Genomic DNA, 18,291 nt, shown 5'->3' with positions numbered 1-18,291 from the left:
GCCCGGATATTAGACACAAAATTTGAGAAAAGTACGGTCCGGCTCGGTTGTCTAGCTTCCGTTGAAAAAAGCCCGGTTTAATTCAGTTTATTTGCAAAATTAAAAAAAAAAATGAATTGAGTTCATTTTATTTAATTTGCGTCCTTAAACTTTATGTTTTGAACAAATTTTATAATGAAGAACGGTTTTCTGGAATAAAAAAAATTACGATTTTGAATCTGCTTATGTGTTTCTATGAAAAGAACATTTTCTAGAGTTTTTCTTCTTGATTTCTTCTTTTTCGTGAATTTCTGGGTTTGGACTAAATTAGTCCGAAAATGGCCCGGATTTTTAGTCCACAATTATTAAACTAAGTATTGGATTTTGCTAGGTTTTTAGATAAAAAAAAAAAGCCCGGATTTATCTGGCCCGGAGACGTGCGGAATAAATTCTAGCAACCATAGTCATACCAAACATTCACATAACCAATGTTTTAAGGTTTTTAATCATCAGCCTTGAAAATTCTTTGCTAGAAGTATCTAAATTGAATTAAAAAATCATTTTATTTACCGACTGTAGCAATCAAAAAATACAGAACGTCTGGGTACTGCTGGGTGCGAGGTGGTGCTAAAAAAATGAAACCTCTTTTTAAAAGTGATTTTTTTCCCTTTAATTCCAGGATAGCCCCTCTAATCCCAGAACTCCCATGTTACTCTCAAATTTTTATATATTTTTGAGAAGATTTATTTTTCACATTTTCAAAACTTATAAAATGATGAAATGAATTTGCGGCTTTATCGGTGAGGGTTAAAGAGTTCTCTTCTCTATTGGGTACTACTTCTTCAATACAGTTAATTGGTGTGGGACAAAGAATTTAGTATGTGGTCAAGCTTCCATTTCAAATGCTCTTCGCTCTTTTCACCAGGGACCGACAAAAAACACAAACACAGCACATTACATATCGTGCAACACAAATCCTGGAGTGCTGACACATAAATTTTCGTGTGCGACACTTCGGTTTGGCACAGCACTTCAATTGTGTTGTGCTGCATCAAATCAACACGACACAGTTCCCAGTTGTGTCGTGTCGAGAAGAACACAGTTGTGCTTAGCACGCAACACAGTGTGTTTTACGAGCAAGGCTATTTTAACCCGTCGCGCTTGATTGGACAGCATTTCTCCGTATTATACATGGCGAAGTTCTTCACTCACATTGTGTCGAGAAAGAAGCTTGAAAGCAAACGAAAAAAATCTATCCAGTTCGCCTGCTGGCAGTTTTGCAACAATCAAAATCTCATCGCTTCGGGACCGGCACAAGAACACACTGTGTCGTCAACTGTGTCGGATTTTGTGTCGCATGCAGTACTGTGCTGTGTTGCGGCCGTCACGCAACAAAAGAAGATCAACACAGACACAGCACAGTTTCGTTTCGGATGTGCCGTGTCATCAAATTGTGTTGCACTTACTGTGTTCGTGCTGTTTTCGGTCCCTGCTTTTCACCACCTCAGAATTTTCTTCTGATCTTCTATCCGTCTTTCATTTCAACTCTTTAACCCTCACCGATAAAGCCGCAAATTCATTTCATAAAACAAATTCACGGTGATTTCTCCTCTTAAATAATAAAAATAATTCGGCTATAAAAATCAATTACAAAACATCGTTCCGATAATCGAAAATAGTTAGGCCAAGATTTCTGACCGTTGACCGTATGCGACAACTCAATCCAGTTGGAACATCCGCACAAAACGAAAATAAGAAATCTACCTAGCCATCGATGGAACGATATCGCACAATAGAAGACTTAACAGAGCAACCACATGCTAAATTTTTTGTCCGTTCGGCACATGTGCACACTCACATGGCGGTCGAACCATCCATAATTAACTGTATCGAAAAACGTAGTGCCTTCTCTATTGGGTACTACTTCTTCAATACAGTTAATTGGTGTGGGACAAAGAATTTAGTATGTGGTCAAGCTTCCATTTCAAATGCTCTTCGCTCTTTTCACCACCTTAGAATTTTCTTCTGATCTTCTATCCGTCTTTCATTTCAACTCTTTAACCCTCACCGATAAAGCCGCAAATTCATTTCATAAAACAAATTCACGGTGATTTCTCCTCTTAAATTATAAAATGATTTTAATACGCTAAAGTATTCAGCAGATATGGGAATTTTGAAATAAGTTCTTGTTTTTGAAGGTTTCCTGTACCAAATTTTCTGAAGGTCATCTGCTAAGTCAAATTGATTTAATTTTTATATATTCAAAATTTTGAGTAAAATACCTTAAAATAAATCAAAAATCATAAATATCTGTTAAGAAATGTGACGAGGGGAACGAAATCAATTTACTAGTCAAAACGATCGAAAAATAGTTTAAAATTTTGCGAACAGCGTGGGAAGGTTAATCGAAGAAGGATCCTGATTTTTTTTAATTTTTCAAGAAAAAAAATAAAGCAAATGATGTCCATGAACGGAAAATCAAATTTGTGCGATGAACGTTAAATAAATCTAAAAAATTCCCGGAATAAGACTGAGTGATATACCTAGCTTATCAATTTGTCTGGTATTGTTCGACTTGCATTAATGAACGGTATTAAAATAAAAATACATGAATTCATAAGACTTTTAATTTTTTATTGTTTCGTCAAAAACCATGTCCAATTTATGTCTGATTTCTATAAGTCTTCGTTCAAATTATCATTATCAATAATGTTCTGCAAAATACCAACTTTTGCTAGTGTTATTTTAAGTGCAGCCCGTCAACAAATTTTAAAATTCAAATTAATCCGTTGGATGTAAATTTTGTTCACTCCTCATGTAGACAATTCCAAGATAGTACAATTTATGGAAATCTGTGCAGTAGTTTTGAATATACAGCAAATTGCTCATTGTCCTTTTTTTAACCGTAAAGGTAGGTTAAGAAAGTACATTTAATATGTGAAACTATTAAATAAAAGTTGTACAAGGCTAGTAAAAGAGAGTGCCATAATAGTCGAGGCGAATCCACGGTTAGAAGAGTCGTGCTAAAAAGGAAGGCGAAGAGGATAATAAAAGATTCATTTTCGAAAACAATTTCCATTAGGGTTTATTGGAAATCAAAAACATCTATGATATTCCTTGGTGTTATTTTAACGAGCTTTTTTATAAAAATATTCTAGAAAATATTAAATTTATTTCATTTGTTTGCTGTTGCGTAAATACTTTTAGTAAGACACAAAATTCTATGTTAAAGTGTACCAAAAAAACCCACTGTGCAGTGCCCTCTATGAATGGGTTCCTAACAAGCGCACCTGATCTGATAGCGCTTCCCACTTGCATCTTTCTTTCCCAGCTGGAGGCTCTTAAACGAACTATCTCCTCTCTTCTCCTAAACAGCCACATTCAATTCAACAGACACGGGCAGACGGGCCCATTAAAAAGGTAAAGGTAAATGCGCCCCCTGAGGGAGATTCGCCATAAATGGTGAAGCCAATACTTATTAATAACAGCGAAGTGAAGTGAAGTGAACAGTGAAGATTCGCTATCGTTTGGCCCAGTCTCCACACTCGATGATACGGCTATGTCCTACGGTGGATCATACTTTTTTTTCGTACGCCTTTGACACGCATAATCCGGTTAGTCGGGCAATAGCGGGTCGGTCAGTGTGACAATCGATATGCTCTGGCACGCAACATGTGCTTTTTGTTCCGGGCATCAAAACATATGAGAGAAAGATTCCACTGATTTTTTCATACGAGTGTCGGAAATTATATGAGGCATCTAGTTGATGATATCTTAATTATAAGATGAAATCATCAAATAATAAAAAGAGGGATCTATGAAAATATAACTCGGCAATAAATCTCTGGATCAAAATCTTGAATTGCAACCAATTTGGCAATGATGAATGAACATTGAAAACAAATTGAAAATCCGTTTAATGTGAATAACTTTAGAAAATATGATATCGGTAAATCATTAAATGGTTACGAATTATTTTGAATTCAAATTTAATATGATTTCCATAAGGTGCATTTTTAAATTAAAATTCTCATTTCTGTTTTTTCAACATCAAATTCTAGAATATTCAATTGCAAATTTAAATCGGAATTATTAAAAGAAATAGTGGAGCAATAATCACATTTATTCTTAAGGTTTTTAAGTCATTTAATCATATTATATCTTAAAACCATAAATTATTTTTATCATGATTCTAGTAATATAATATACATGTTTTTTTGGGTAAAAACTTAAAAAAGCTTATGTCGACAATTAGGAACACTATTTTCAATGTGGACATAAAGCTTAGTTCTTTTAGAAATGGGACAGTTACGAAAACGTGTATCTCAAAAACCATTCGTTTGATCGAAATACTTTTTATGAAGGAAATGAAGGTAATCTCATGATAATTCATGAAAATGTTAAAAGAAAATAATTTATCGTTTTGTGTAAGAAATATATCTACTTTATTGTTCGGCCAGCGCACACTTTTTTCAGTCATAGTTTGGATGAGTTTTTCAAACTTTTACTTCATCTTATCTGTATTTTAGGTGGCTTCATCCTCCTCCTTCAATTTCTGCTACTTTTCGGCCCAACACTTCTGTTTAAAAAGAAACTGAAGGCAGTTTAGAGGATAAAACTGTTTCCAAATATAACAAGACTCGATTATTTATGAGTCACTTTAACGCGTTTCTATTGAAATCCCTGCTAGCAAAATCTGGCAATAACGAAGTAGCACCATCCAAAAATTGAACTAAAAGTTTAATCGGTTAGTGTAGATCGTAAGTTACTCCTTTTAGGCTTTTAAAAAACAGCAAAAACGAAAATTTTTGTTTTGTAAATGGTTGTTTTTTCCCACATGAGCAGAATCCTAGCAAATCATTATATTTTATACAAAAAATCAGCAAATACATTCTTAAATATGCTAGGGACCTTACCACGAGCAGACATGGTACAGGATACAAACGCTAGAATTTGTTTGAAATAGGGTTTATTATAAATTTTGTTGTCCATCAGAAATCATATGTTTCATTGTCTCGATACCGGCTACACAGCTTGAAGCCCTGAACTAGTAAAAATTTGTTGCTTGAGGTTAGGTTTGAATGACTCTGGGCAACACTTTCACCTTTTCAGCGGATTTTTTTTTGAACATTTCGGTGATCTATACTTCGTTTTTCGTTTATCAAAAATAAAAAATGCTGGAATGAAACTTGACTTCCCTGATGATCCTTAACCGTAATTGCCGCTCATGTGCTTCTCTCCAGTGCTTGATTTCAACTTTGTTGACATTTTTGACAGCGTTTGCATACTTTTCCACCAACTCAACACAGCAATTCTTCGAATAGTCAACGGTTTTGTCAGCTTTCAATTTGATAATGACGGATTTTGAAGAAAACTGTGGAAAACTATTTTTTTCTTTTTCTCTTACATCGTTAATATCTTAAAAATGCGTTAATTTCAAATTTTGGAAAAAATTAGTCGGATAGTACTTTTTACAGGCAGCAAAATGCTTTCAAAATTTCGAATGTCCGATTACTAGGAAATGAGCTATAACCAAAACCCATTTCTAAAAGAACTAAGCTTTAGTAAAGGCAGAACTCCTACCTGAAAACAATCGAGAATCAAGAATCCAAGCAGTTTTCATGACCATAATAAAACAGTCATAATACTAGCTGCATATAAAGTGTCATAATAAAACCATAATAAAACTTTCAAATTCAAGCTAGTGTGTTTCTTGGGAAATGATTTCCGGAATTTTCAAAGAATTACCACTGAAGAGGCAATCTTTTTAAAAAAAGGACCAAATAATCTGCATTATAGGTTACTCACTTATTTATGATCAAGAGCATCCAGCACACCTTAATTACCTATTCACAGGTATCCAAAAAAAAATCTCCATTCCATTGAAACTGGAAAAAATGTTAACCAATAAAAAAAAATCAACATTTTCGAATTAAAAGGATGTCACATTCGTAAGTGCCATAGGAAAATCTCCGTGAAAACCAGTTGAAAAAACCAAATTATTTTTTTATGAAAATGCAGTTGTCTTTTTGAGTAGTTTAAAGAAGCATTATTATTCACTTGTGCAAAGTAAATTTATATTTCTTTAAATTATTTAGGATTAGTGAGCACAATAAATAAACATCTTTTGATAAGGCCAATAAACAAAATCATGCTTTAAATTGTTATTGGTTACCGTCAACTGGGGCTACATGCAACAATTTTCAACTTCAATCGCTTCTAAAATTTTAATGCTTACAGATAATCATACCTCTTGTACATCAAAAGTTTTAAGGTAGATGAGTCACCAAACTAACGTAGTCAGAAAAATTATTGGTTTCACCAGTTATTTTTAAATTTACAAAAACATGCGATTTTCACCCTACTAAGAAAAAGGGGTAAGTTGCAACAAACTCTGTAACTTATGAATAATCAAATGAAAACGATAGAAAATTCATAGTTTTTGGTACATTTGTGATGTCATAACGCATAAAGCACAAATTGCAGTAAATTTTGGTTTTGTTCGAATTCAATTTTTAATTTTTTCTGACAAAAATGTTTTTAAGAAAAAGGTGTTAATCTTCTGCATACATTTAGGGGTAAAAAATACTACAAAATATTCTATTAGCTCAAATCATGAAAATAAATCTAGGAATGGATGAAATTTTAATGTTAACTAACGCATAATGCAAAACAATCATATCCCAGCATATGTAAACGCGATTTATGAGATTTAGTTCCGATTTGAATTTTGTTGCATTTTACCCCAGACGGGTAACTGAATTATAAAAATATTTATTTAAAAAAATTGAGTGATTGTTCGAAAAATATTTCCACATGATCAATGTTGGTATAGGATGAGGAAACGAGTATAAAGTTTGTAGGTGATATTATCAAGCCAATCCGTCATACTGGGAAAAGTTTTTTACGGCATCGAAAAATGTTAGAAATTGTACATTCATTGTTCAATTTTTCAAATTTTATATGAAAATCAAAAACATAAAAAAACTATCTTAGGATTCAAGAAACTATGCCATCATCATTTTGTAATCATTAAAAGATAACTTTATCTCACTACATTAAAATAAAAATTGAATCGGTGTGGTGTTATATAAATGTTGCATTCAACCCCGCTGTTGCATGATGCCCCGTTTGACGGTACCATCTTTTGTCACTGGCTGCATGAAAGAGCTTTGAATGGTTCCTTTCCTCAAAGCTACAAATAAATGATATGAATTGAAAGTAATTATCTTTAAATTGATTTTTAAAATTGTTTTGTAAACTTCCTTAATTTTTATTGAAAACTAGCTGACCCGGTAAACTTCGTTTTACTTTTAAATAAATAAATCGTAATAAATGTTTTATTTCATCTACACGTCTTAAACTTAATCGTGCTCGCGAAACGATTTTTAAGAAAATCGGTAAAAAAATTGTACGGCTTGTGTCTCATTTAAAGTTGATTTGGTATGGGGACCTCCCTTACATAAAAGTACCCCCTTCCATAAAAAGTGAGATTCTTGAAACTATTATACAAACCATCTCTGACCCAAAAAACCTTCGGATACCAAATTTCACTTCATTCCGACCGACCATTCATACGTGATGCTGTTACAAAGAAAACGGCTCCATTTTTATATATAAGATTAAAATTTAAATAGGGAAAGTCAAAATTTCACGTATATGCGCCGAATTTTTTCAAGGTGGATCTTGTGAACAGTGATGTCAACCATTCAAATTTTGTCTGGATTTTCCTGATTTTGTGGCCTACCGTCAAACATTTTTTAAGGTTTCTAGACTTCCAGACTTTTATTATGTCTTCCAGACAATTCCAGACTTTGAGTTTGGACATGATATGTTTTACAAAACAGCCAAAATTCCAAATTTTCGTGGTAAAATGGCAGGAAATTATTTGAATTAGTAATAGTAAGGTGAGGAATTTTACGAAGATGGAGCTAAAACGGAAAATAAAGCATTGAACGAAGTACTGCCGCTACCATCACAATAGCCTTAGGCTTTGGCAGTGCATAGAATGTATAATTATTTATCAAGTATAAAAAGCATCTGCAATTTTGTGATGTGCCGTCCAAAAAAACAAAGGTCGTCACCTAGGGGAGGAAAACTGGTATTTGCTGGATCGTTTTTGTATCGTTTCTTTACTGTTCGACATAAAGTCGGCAATTGTCGAAAAGATTTGTTCAAATTCTTCTGATGATTAGTTTCGGTAGTTCGAGTCATGTAACTCAGTTGTTAAGGTGCTATTTTAGTTTTCTGAGTTGATCGCAGCAGATAGAAAAGTAAACATCGAAATCGAATACACCAGCTAAATTATCTAACGCCAGTCTACCAGCACTGTCGTTAATATAAATTTTGAACTATATAAAATTGTTGTTCGGTCAATGGGAACTACCAAAATTCGAATTATGATATTTTTGCTATTTTTAGAAAAACCAATAATCAAACAACTATTATTTATCAGCTTCAAGAACTTCAACGAAATTTGAGCACATTAACACGCTTGAACCTGCAAGAATGTGCCAGACCAAAAGAAAGCCTCATTAAAAAATTCTTAAATGCTAAACAAGTGCATTTTAGCAACAAAAACGTTTTATTGAAAATTACTCAATAATACGTTTGAACGATGACATTTTTTTTAAATCTTTCAGACTTTCTTAAAAAACAGTTGGCATCTCTGCTATTGATTATACATGAAATTTTCAACAAAAATCACGAAGCTCAACCACAATCAATACACATTAGTAAGATAGATTCACTCCGGTTCATCGCTTCCAGAAAAACAAAATTACCGTTCAGCCCCACATGCATGACTAATCGAAAGCGACTCCACACTCATTGGCCGGAATGATCCCAACAACGGGAAAGTGAGTCGTCATGGGAGTTTTGATTTATCTCCAAGCCAGCAGCCAAGTTCCGAAAGAAGAGCTACACCTTATTTGAGTTCGATCGGGAGCGGATGAAAACGTTAAGTCGGTCCCATCGATTATCGGGTGTCGAATTGGTACAGATTTGCCAAAAGCGTCACCGTTTTCCTGTTTGTCTGCCCCTAGTCAACGGCAAAACGCTTGGTGTGGCATCGTTTGTTCGATTTGGAGTATTTTTTTGCTTCATTTTTTCGATCGAACTTCTATTGACAGCCTGGGAAAGAGACAGGAAAGAACGGTTGAAAGAAAAATGACAACCATTGAATGACGATTAATCATGAATGAGGATTTGAATTGGAATACCTATCGAAATAATCCAACTGAGATTAAAAGTTGAGAAAAGTTCTAAATTTTACTAATGACCGGATCGGCAGTGTCCTAAATATAATTTCAAATAAATTTCTTATAAAAGTTTGTCAAAAAGCTCGGAGTACATTTTAATAATGATTTGAATATGAATAAAAACGTAGTTAACTAGTCAAATAGTTCAAAACATGTTACAGAGATCATGTAGATCGAATATTGTCAAACCTTATAGCTGAAGAAATATTACATACTATACCTTTTCCGGCGAATTAATATGTGCCAAAAACGGGGTACAAATCGTTGCTAATATATTACAAATCTGTCGACTAACCTTTCGTCAATGAGGTCAATAAACAAAACCATCCGTATTGAGAAGAACATAAATGGCGTCCAGCTGCTAGCATAGGAAAAGGGAAGCATCGAAACCAAAACAAACGACAGCCCTGGCCGGTAGCTTCTGGATTTTTTCCCTCTAAATTTTATGGAACTCTTCTGGCCCCGAACACAATCAACGTGCGCTAAATTATGTTTCCGCGCTAGAACGTCCGTTTGTGCTGACACCGGCCTCATTTTTTATACGACTGACTGTTTTCTTCGTTGTGGTAAATTGGAAGAAAGAGACACTAATGACCATTCAAAGGTGCATAGATTAGCATAGATTTGCGTTTTGAATGGGCGGCTGAAAAGGAGAGAATCAATCTTGTGGTTTCTATGGGTTTACATTTTTAGGAATGACAAAGTGAAGTAATAAATAAAAAAAACCACATTGAGTGCACTTTTTATTTTTCTTACTCCTTTCTTAGGCTCAGTTTTGAGAAATTACAGGCAATCATAATTATAATATGATTTGAATTTTTAATCATGAGAACAATCCAAAAGCGCTGCAACACTTAGAAAACCTAAGAACAGAATCAAAAAATCCTAGTGGGTTTTGATGAGAAAGGAACATCTTCAGTACATCTGCGTACTATGTGGTGGAACGCGAGATAGTAAGAAAGAAACGTTGCTAAAGTAGTACATAGTTCAGTTTTTTCTCCGTAAACACAGTTACCATGACAAAAGTGGCGTCACTTCAGACAATTTTCGCGACGCATATTGCCTTGGATAAATGGAGCTCCCTGACAACGACGCGTTGCAACGCATGCTTTGTTTATGTTTATTTTCTATCAGACGTGCAATACTGAGTGTACCTTTCGCGCTACCTTAAAGCATGGATCATTTTAAATCTGGACGCATTAAATCGAGCCTATCTCGGAGCTATGTAAACGGAATAAAAATGTTTTGTACTCAAAATGTAGGTTTTTTATTGCACTTCAAAGAAAACATAATAAAAAAAATATTTCGTTGCGGTTTTGATGAAATTTCGAACTTTTCGTCAAATACCACTCATCATAGTTTGGACACCCTGTTCACTGACCTCAGCGGCCATTTTGTTCCACCATCTCTTCATCTTTGTTGCATCTCGAGTCGTCCTACCATTCTTCTTCATCTTTTGCTTGACAATTGCTCAATATTTTTCGATAGGGCAGAATTGGAGGCAGTTGAGTGGGTTGATTTAATTTTCGACACAATCCATTACGTTGTCCCGATACCACTGTAGTACCTCTTTGCCGTAGTGGCAGCTTGCCAAATCTGGAGAAAACTTTACTTGTCCTTTGTGAGACCTGATGTACGGAAGAATACGTTTTCTCATGCACTCCTCTTCATACATCTTGGAGACCATGGTCTTGTATGTCTCAACAAACAGGGTTTTTCGTCCGCAGCTGCAAATACCATGCCAGATCAAACACTTTCTTGCAAATTTATCGACAAAAACGAAATTGAACTGGCCGGGGACATCACCTTTATCAGTATCTTAAAAAAATTTTTGGCCAGGAAGCTGCCCAAAATCCATCTTCACGTACGTTTCGTCATCCATGAGGATCGTCGTACTTCGTTAGAACCTTGTTGTATAACTTCCGGGCACATCCTTTAGCTACTAAATTCTGCTTCAATGTCCGATTTGGTTGCTTACTGGCCCGATAAGATCGTATACCTTCACGCAGACGAATCCTTCTGACGGTGCACCGGTTGGCATTAAATTTCTTGGCGATGTCATAGTACGACTGCCCTGGATTTGCCTTGATCAATTTCAACACCCGATCACTCCGGGAAACTCGTTCCTAATAGGGATGAAAAGAAGCGATCTTAAATGACTTCCTTGTGGTACACCACTGTTTACCGAGAATACGCTGGATCTCGCTATTCAGTAACAAGCCCCAAATATTTAGACAATATGATGTTTGTGCTTATGCATTGCGCCTCGTACAGATATTGTTAATTTTTTTTTGTTTCGATTATAGTCGTTTTACCATATTTATGGCATTCGTGAATTTATCAACGTAGCAGTTGGCGGATCGTTGTTAAAAAACTTATCCGGTACAACTGTGTTCGATGTTTACTCTTGGGCTCGAACTCGCGGACATCGGCTCAGGAAGCAACAGACTTACCAACTGAGCTATATCACAAGCCAAGATATAGTTAAATGAATCTCAAAGATGTGTTTGGAGATTTCCAAAGAAATGGTATCTTGTATGACTTATATTTTCATTATTCACCTGAAAAATCTTTTTCAAGATACGAAGATTCATGGAAATATCAGGATGTACCACTAGGATGAAGTTTCGCCCAAGTAACAATCAAATTAATAATCTAAAGAGAATGCACCTCCTTTTTCAACATTCTTTCTAAGACTCTCTCCTGAAGAATCTCATGAAGAGTCTTAAAAAGAATGTTGAAAAAGGAGATACAAGGAATTTTGTATTTTAAAAATGTTGAAAACGGAGGTTTCAGTGGTGGAATAAAGGGTGATACGGTTAAAATTTGGTCAATATCAACTCGACGTATTTCTTTCAATTTTGCATTTAAAAAACCTGAACACCCCTCATTTTGAAGGTGTGTGTGTGTGTGTAGAATGTTGCTCCAATTTTGATTTTGGAATTCTCTCTTCAGTTGTCAAAATGCCGCCGAAGGAACAAAAGCAGCGTATCTAAATTTTGCTCGCGCATCGCGAAAATCCGAGCTACTCGCACGCAAAGCTGGCCAAATCGCTAAAAGTTGCCAAATCAACCGTTACAATTGTAATTAAAGTGTTTGGGGAACGTTTGTCGACAGCTAGGAAGTCTGGATCGGGGGGAAATCGAAAACCGGAAGCCGCTGAGACGACAAAGGGAGTTGCCGGTAGTTTCAAGCGAAACCCTAACCTCTCTCTCCGAGATGCTGGAAATAAGCTGGGTGTATAGTTTACAACCGTGCATCGGGCCAAAAAACGAGCCGGACTTTCAACTTACAAGAAGGTAGAGACTCCAAATCGCAATGATAAACAAAATACGACGGCTGGGAACCAGGAAAGTACTCATTTCTCAATAAGAACTTTGATACTTTTACCCAGAATATCTGGCAACACTGTTGTGTCACCACAAACCCAATTTGAGTATTCTCAAATGTATGATGATGCAAACATTTGTACAGCGTTTATCATCATCACCTACCATCAGCAATCATTAATCTACTGTTCTCGATTGCGAATTGAACATAGCGAGAGGAACGAAAACAAACAATGTTTTGGTTCTGCTCGTTGCAGATTAAATCGGTTGCTGCCGTTAGGAAACCGTTAGTTTCAACACCTCCCCTCATTTCGTAAATTGAGAATGCTAAACAGCTTCGCGTGCCTCGCTCTTGGTGACACCTTCGGGAACGCATCAGCTGGCTGATCCTCAGTAGAGATGAGTCGCAAAGATAGCTGACCGCTTCTTTTGATGTCTCTGATGAAAGCATACTTAACGTCCAGATGCTTCATCAGCTGATGGGTTCGCGCCTCTTCGAGATCCTGGGTGCAAGGAATGTTGTCCTCCATTAACGCGAAAGGAGTGCTAACCACACCCAATTCACCTAGAAAGTTTTTTAACCACAAACTTTCCTTGACTGCATGGCAAAGGGCTCCTATCTCAGCTTCGGTCGACGACAGACTGACCGTCTGCTGACGTTTCGTTGCATACATATCTGGTCTCGATAATATCACGATATAGTGCAAACAACCAATCAACTCTTTGAACGGCTGCTTGGTGATAACCTCACCATCGTTCAGCATTATCAAGTCAACGTTTATGTCAACAAACATGTGACCTAGGGTAAGCCAACCGCTCCCAAAGCCGCGTACTTCTCCAGCTCTGCCATCCATTTGGCAATAACTGTCTTCCAGAAGACCAATTTGTCTGGCGCTTCAGCTCGTAGATGATCTGAGGTACCTCCTCATTAATATCAGCAGCTACGTTAGCCAAGTAGCGCTTAGTAGGTTCTCTGATACGCTGACTACGTATCAGAGTCGGTTCAGGATTGGCGGAATCTTGGTTATCATTGCCATCGTCGTAATCGCTACTCTCGTAGTCGCTCTCCTCTCGCGTCATACGCTGCCAGGCACCGGAATCGATGACTTGTTGATACCGATTGCTGATAACATCAGCACGCGAACAAACTGAGTTTCTTGCATGTTGCTTTCTGGTAACCCCAGAAAAGCAACCTCTTGTAGCTAATAGTGCTTACTCTCGATGCCTCCGAGAATAAGCAAGAGTTCGTCCGGCAGCATCCCTCCACAATGCATTAGAAATCAAGGAGTGGTTGAAATCGCTGGCGACTAACGGTCGCCCAAACCACCTCCTCCAACGCACCCGGAACAATTTCCAGCCGTCGAATACAAGCTTGCGCATGCTAACCGCAGCGCAACTACCTAGCACGAGAATAATCCTCTCGACTTGTAGCTTCACGGACTTTCCTCTTATTGCTCTCACGCTATTATCTCTCCGAAATAACGGAAGGCAACTTTTAGCTACAATCGTCAAATCTGGCTTTGAGTTGCTGGCAACTAACCGTCGCCAAAACATCTTATCCAAAGCCACAGAAAAATCGTACTGTATGCTTGGATGAGTTCACGCGTATTGATCGCAGCGTAGCTCACGATCACGAGAGTAACCCTCTCTATAAGCAGATTTTTCCAACATTCAACCCGGGTTAATCTTCCATCTTGAGCATTCGGCCTCGACCAATCCTGGTTGCAGATCCCGAGAGTCTTCTTCACGGCCGTAGGAAATGACCGACTCGTGTCGGCATCGAGAGTAACCATCTCGGAACCCAACTTCCCGGCCTCGAACTCCATCTCAAGGCCTCTGCGCTGACAACTTTCCGCGCTCAGCACTTGCATGCTGACCACAGTGCACAAGCAAAGCACGAGAGTAACCCTCTCGGCTATCAGCATCACCCAATTAATCCGGAGTGTTGCTCCAGCTGGACCTATCCACTTCTGCGCAGCCCGGTTTGGGATCTTGATACTCCTCTCGGCCGTCGGATTTGAGCTCACGCTTGCTAACCGCAGCGTGGCTCGTGACGACATCGAGAGTAACTTTTTCGGTCCAAGATCCTCCCCGGATTCGACCTCTGGTGGAACCTCCTGGCTGGCTGGTCTCTGCGCTGGCGGTCCTCCATAACCTGGCTAGCCCTCTACGGTGGTCCTCTGGTTGGTGGCTGGCCCCTTGACCTGGCTGGTCTTTTTGCGCTGGTCGCTGAAGAACCTGCTAACCGCAAGTATTGAGAGTACCCCTTTCAATAACTCGTTTTCCAATTTTAAAGGCGTATCTGGGCTCATAACCTGTTGAAACGGAGGTTTCGTTGGTGAAATTGAGTTATCTTTATTCATGTTTCGTCTCTCTAGTCATTACATAATTTCACAATTCATTAGTGATTGCTATTGTCGCACTCTCCACTTATCACATTCCCTAACCGGGAAAGTACTTATTTCTCAATGAGTACTTTGATATCTACTCTTACCCACAATATCTGGCAACACTGTTGTGTTACCACCAACCCAATTTGAGTATTCTCAAATGGGTCGATTCACGATGACGTATGTTCCCTTTTGTGGTGACAGTTCGCACGTCCTGTTTACAAAATTTCACGAACGAGAAATGGGGTGCGGCGAAATTTTTCGTGCAGCTGCACGGTCAAGAAATTTAACTCAAAACTCAGTTTGAGGAGAGCAAAAAACCAAGTCCCATTTTGTGAACTAAATTTAGCGCATCTTTTGGTTTTTAATGGATCTCTCTGGAATGAACAGAAACTTGAAAATTCTTCAAAATTTCGAAAAGGAGGTTTATTTATTAAAATGTTTTAACATGTTTTAAAACCCTTCTTCAACACAATTGTTCTGGACCAACCCACTTTGCATTGAATATTTTGGGAAAGCGCGTCTACTTGAAACAAAAAATTCCATCGAATGATCAAATGTGGAAACTTCTTAAGGATTCGAATGTGCCGAATCGATTGTCCGAAAATTTCTTGTGTTATTTTGACCGGAAGTTGTTAACAAATGCATATACTTGTACGACAACACTATTCAGGGACAGAAGAATCCAATATAGGAAAATTCTCCGGTGAACATTCCGAAAGAAAAGGCTGAACTACTTTAAATTTTTATGATATGATATTTTCGAGGAATAAAAATAACGTCAAATAGCTTTAATCACATTGACATGAGACTTACAGCAAAATTCCTATCTGTTTTTGGCTAGAAGCCTCCTATCGTCGACATTGCGCGGCAGCAATTCGAGCATGAAAATTTTACTGGTATCGACATTCTCGTTAATTTTCGAGCAGCGCCAGTAATCGAAATCAAGTGGTTTAACTTTAAAGTTTAAGTCCATTTATTCCAGCTGGATTTACAAACAAAATGATTTATTTTTCATTATTTAATACCTCAAACATCTTATTTTCTTTCCAATTTTTTTATCCCAAAATTGAGGCAAGAACTTTTGCTAAAAACGTGTGAATGGGAATTAAATGAGGACCCAAATGATTGCATTGCTTCCTCAGCGTGTAGAATTGGAAAATAAGGAATCAAAACAGGAATCGCGAAATGTCAAAAACAGTGAGGCCAGGCAGTGCGTGAATCGACCTATGTGTGATGATGTAAACATTTGTACCGCATTTATCATCATCACCTGTCATCAGCAATCAATAATCTATTGTTCTCGATTGCGAATTGAACATAGCAAGAGGAACGAAAGCAAACAATGTTTTGGTTCTGCTCGTGGCAGCAGAAATCGGTTGCTGCCATTAGGAAACCGTAAGTTTCAACAAAAAAACATAAAATTCTAGCAACTAAGGCATTGGAATATTTTATATGTTATTCAAAGCTCCTTGAGTATGCTTTAGGTTGTCAGAATTTTTCCAGCAGGTATTCGGGCCGGCAAATTTGGAATAATTTGGCAAAAAACCTGGTAAAATCCGGACATTTAAATTCAAAATTGACGACAAAAATTCCGGGCCATATTCGGGCAAATGTTGACAAAACCCAGATATCACTATAAAAAAAATCAAGAACAAAAATTAAAAAAAAATATTTTTTTATCAAATTCATCGAGAGGTTTTTAATCGTATTTTTAGCTTCCAAAAAACTTTTCAAGATTATTTTAATCAAATTTGCTCAAAAAAAAAAAAAAATACTGGAATCATAATTGAAAAATAAAATGTACAGCACAATTAGATTTTTTTTAGTTGGGTTTGCCAAATAAATACAAAGTGAATAAATTCAGGAAAAATCCTGACATGTTTCAACGAAATCCGAACAACCGGGCCAGAGATTACTCTCAAAACTTGTATTAAATATCCGGGAAAACCCGGACAAAACCGGGCAATATGGTTTTATGCATTATGCATTATGGCAGTATGCTTGAATGTTTTGTCAAAAAAATGCAGTAAATTCTTAAACGATTTTAAAATATTTTCAAAAGTTAATTAAAAAAAGAAAGCTGATAGAAATATGTCATACTTTGATCCAGGGCACCCAAATAAGTCAAAATCAGCTTTCAAATTCTTTGCCCCTTGAAGGATGTAAATTTTGTGGCCTCGTGTAATTAATCAAAACGTTTTTGAATGTAATGTTGAACATTGAGAAGAATAAGAAACACAAAAAAAACATTGAGACTGAAATTGATTTCTTGAAGAATATTTCTTATCAGTACGATTTTAGAAATGTTACAAAGCTTGGAGTGATTTAAGATTTATTTCCGCCGGAGCCGATAAAAACTTCTGACTTTTTTTATAACACTTATTTAACACCTTTTAAGATTAAGTAATTTTTCTTTACTACGTTGAAAATTTTACTTGGAAAAATTTCATGTTCACACGGCCTTCATTTGAGTTACGCTTCTAAGAGTAGCACATTTGAAGCAAGCGATTATTGCTTGGCAGATATTGCTTGGCTTTTGGATTGGAAATATTGAAATCAAATACGGTTTTTGTAAGCCCGGATCGGCTCGGATATGTGAGAAAAAAAATCTGGAATGCTTTATAGCACTCTAGGCCTAAGACATCTAAAACGTTTGTAACGACCCAATGTACGTTTATAGAGTATTTTTTTATTGTAAATTTCAAGTTACAGTTTCACAAACCTTTTGTATTGAAACACAAATCTTGACCCTCAAAAACCTTTACTTGTCTAAATAATGTTTTTTAAGAAGTAAAACTAATCCTGTTCAGATTTTGAAATCAAACAATTCAATAATCAATATAATTTGAGAACTTATCCAACAAATGGAACCAAAGTTAAAAAAAAAACTTAAAAGGAGAGATTCCATACAGTGCAGAGTCGGGGACGGGGGAGGTTTAATCACATAGATTTTTTAAACATTTCAAGCTTAAGAAACCATATTTGTAATTGAGAGGTTATTTTAAGATGCAAGATCTTTCCTTTTTGCAGAGAAGAAAATGGAGGAAGGAAAGCATGTATAGATCGAAAACTTATCAAGCAAATAGAGTCATATGTGAAATGTGATGTTGTTTGGCTACGAAAATTTTGTTAAGCTTTAATTGTTTTTTTATAAACCCTTCAATTGAACAATTCAATCCCCTCTGGACGAGACAAGTAACAAGCTCCTTTATGTTATAGAATGGTTATAGTGTACAGAAGAGTTAAAGTTCGTCTCACATCATATTCTGATATTTCGTTGTGATACCCTCGTCCTGGTTTTTGAATCTAGCAGTTTCGTAAAATTGATTT

The 18,291-nt window shown here is 36.6% G+C and overlaps 1 protein-coding gene across 3 annotated transcripts in view; it reads left to right on the top strand.

Annotated features, from left to right (window-relative positions):
- Positions 1-18,291, top strand: part of LOC129745879 (mucin-2-like) — a 158,690-nt gene that overhangs the window by 26,883 nt on the left and 113,516 nt on the right. The window lies entirely within an intron of this gene.

This window comes from Uranotaenia lowii, chromosome 2 (genome assembly GCF_029784155.1).
Source record: "Uranotaenia lowii strain MFRU-FL chromosome 2, ASM2978415v1, whole genome shotgun sequence".
NCBI classification, from domain to species: domain Eukaryota; kingdom Metazoa; phylum Arthropoda; class Insecta; order Diptera; family Culicidae; genus Uranotaenia; species Uranotaenia lowii.
This window is presented reverse-complemented; position numbering and strand designations above follow the sequence as displayed.